This window comes from Poecilia reticulata, linkage group LG21 (genome assembly GCF_000633615.1).
Source record: "Poecilia reticulata strain Guanapo linkage group LG21, Guppy_female_1.0+MT, whole genome shotgun sequence".
Lineage (NCBI taxonomy): Eukaryota > Metazoa > Chordata > Actinopteri > Cyprinodontiformes > Poeciliidae > Poecilia > Poecilia reticulata.
The window spans coordinates 24,448,644-24,451,390 of NC_024351.1; the positions used below are offsets into that span (position 1 = coordinate 24,448,644).

The window sequence follows — 2,747 nt, forward strand, 5'->3', positions numbered from 1 at the left end:
CTTAATCTTTCAAGCGCTTTGGTCAGGGCATCAGAAGCACTGAGGATGTTTTTTGGATAGTTGAAACATGACTATAACGGCCTGTGTTTTTTTCAGTTCATCATATATTTTTGTGCATTACATTAAATTTGAGCTTTTCTTAAATATCTGTAGTCCAAGCACAGCACTGTGCTGCACAAGGTGCCAAAACTACTTCTATGGTTGCTTCTGATTTTGACTTATTTGAAATCTCTCTCTGCTCGTGTTGTTAAATAGCCTGAATGTATTGTCATCCAGGTGAAACTGCTGCATTAAAGAGTTTTAAAAGCTGCCACCTATTCATTGCTCCTTCACTGACAATTTAAACTGGTGACCTTTTTGCTTAAAAAGCTGTTGTCTCTGTCCATAAAAAAGGCCCTTTCCAATGCTACTTGGATTAATGGATTAATATTGTATTCTGGTGAAGAACACCTTGTTTATAGCAACTGAACCTATAAAACTAGACAGGTTAAAGGATCAAGGGAAGTCAAGAGTAGGCATGCAAGCAGACAGAATCTATGATGAGGATTCTAGACTGGTTGAATGGAGACATGAAAAAAGAGCCCAAAGGCTGGGTCAGAGGAGGCAGCAATAGGCTCAATCTTTGCTGAGAAAAAGAAACATGTATAAAAACATCCAAACAGAGGCATGTGGCAAAGTGAGACAGATAACACCTGAGGAAATATTGGAGCATGATTTAAAAAGAAGACGAGAGGAGGCTAGGAACAAACTGGAAGTAACAATATTGACACTTTTATTCACCTGGAAAACAAACATGGAGCTTCATCTGAGACCTACATTTGTAACTGTTAGTCATTTTTGCTCCTGAAAGACTAAATTTAAGACACAGAAATTAATTGAACTGCAGTAAAAGTGTGTACAGTATGTGTGTTGTGTATATATCTCAAAGCAGACGATTACATGCACCATGAAAACATACATAACCACTTTTTCTCAGCTTAATATTTTTCTATGTTGTTTGTGATCAGATGGATTATTAAGCTACAATTTCTTTGTTAATTGTCAGAATAATGGAAGATTTTGTTGTTGTTTTTACTTTCTTTGAATTCAGAAGTTTACATACACTGTGAGTACTACACCTTTTAATTGGGGAAAGCCCAGGTCATGGATTTGTAAGATTCTGATTGGACATCATGGGAAAAATAAAAGAATTCAACCAAACTATCAGGAAGAGAAGAAAACCTTTCATGTTCATTCTGCAACCAAGATAGATGATGTCACAAGAAAAGGACAGTCAGGAACATAATGCTTGGGAATAAATTGATGATGACAATGTACCAAATTAGTTGTAAAGTGGCTTCAGCACCACAAAGTAAATGTTTTAAAGAGGTCGTCACAAAGGTCTGAGCTAACCCCATCAAAGAACTGTGGACAGGATTGATAAAGTGTGTGTGTGAGCAATTTACACAAAAATCCCTGACTCAGACACACAAGCTGTCAGGGGGAATGAAACAAAACAGTTGTGATAACGTTATATCTGTTTGACCTCTACCCATGAAGAACTGAACACAGGAAGCTGGTACAACTATTGACCCAACGGTGCACTGACTTAACCTACTTTCAACTTCAACAGGAAGAAGAGGATTTGCAGGAAGGAAACACTCTGATTATAGGGAGTTTATAAGAAAACAGTAAGACATAACGCCATTCTCTCCCCAGGTGGAGCTGTAGGGGGAACAGATGTGGAGTACCTTCTTGTAAGAAACTGAGAAAATGTATCCAAACTTTTTTACCATTACTGGATTCTGTTTGTCTGTTGTTCTTTGGATGTTTATTGGTCTCTTTAGAGACCTATGTGAAGAAATGGAAGGCTTAATCTAAACTAGAGCTACTAGATTGGAAGGAATGCAGCTTTATTCATTTTCACAATAACCTGAAGATCAGATGAATCATAATTAAACATATTGAGTAGCTAAAAATAACAGATTGTTAATGCACTTCAACTCTGTAAGAACACCAGTCACATTTTCTTTTAAATTAACAAATGTTTCATCAGTGCATTCAGCACATGTGTTCCCTACATGTGGCGAAAGGTGAATGTTTCTGGACATTCTGAAGTTATGGACTCACTGGGAGTCTGTGAAGGTGGACACTGAGACAGCCACCCACTGTAGGCCTGCAGGAATCCCTACAGGATGGTCTGCATCAACAGTTTACCAACATCTGAAAACATAGAGGAGTATATTTATGTGCATTGCCAACATGCAACAATTCTGACACTAACAAATTATCCGCAACACCTTGGCTTAAATTACTGTGTGTATGTGGTACTGTATTACAAGTTTTATAGTAGTTAGAAAACAAAAATCAGTGTTAGCTTACCCTGCAATGTCTGGGCCACCCGCTTTCGTTCAGCTGTGAGGCCAGGAGTACCTGCAGAAATCAGCTGTCTTTCTTGTCACATTCTCATAATTTATCTCACTGCACGTCACTTTCTGTAGCCTCCGAAAAATAACAATCAGACTATAAAAAATATATTTTTTGTTGTTTTGTTTCAGAAAAATGACAACTTGCGTTCGGTCATGTAACCGATGTATACTAGAGGTGTTCTTTACTAATAATCTAGTCTTATTCAGTCGGTTAACCTTGATGTGTTCTGCGTTGTGTTCAGATGAAGAAGGGAGTCAGACCACTGGAGTTGCTGGTTGATATTTAATGCAGGTTGCTGGCAGAGGCCTGCACAAATAGAAATACAAAAAGCCCTTTAA

At 37.9% G+C, this 2,747-nt stretch overlaps 1 long non-coding RNA gene across 1 annotated transcript; it reads right to left on the reverse strand.

Annotated features, from left to right (window-relative positions):
- Positions 1-1,871: 1,871 nt before the first annotated feature.
- On the reverse strand, positions 1,872-2,448 carry LOC103458057 (uncharacterized). Its single transcript, XR_532528.1, has 2 exons — positions 2,362-2,448; positions 1,872-2,202 (listed from the first exon to the last, which is right to left on the reverse strand). It is a non-coding gene; the product is annotated as an uncharacterized LOC103458057 (long non-coding RNA).
- Positions 2,449-2,747: the final 299 nt, after the last annotated feature.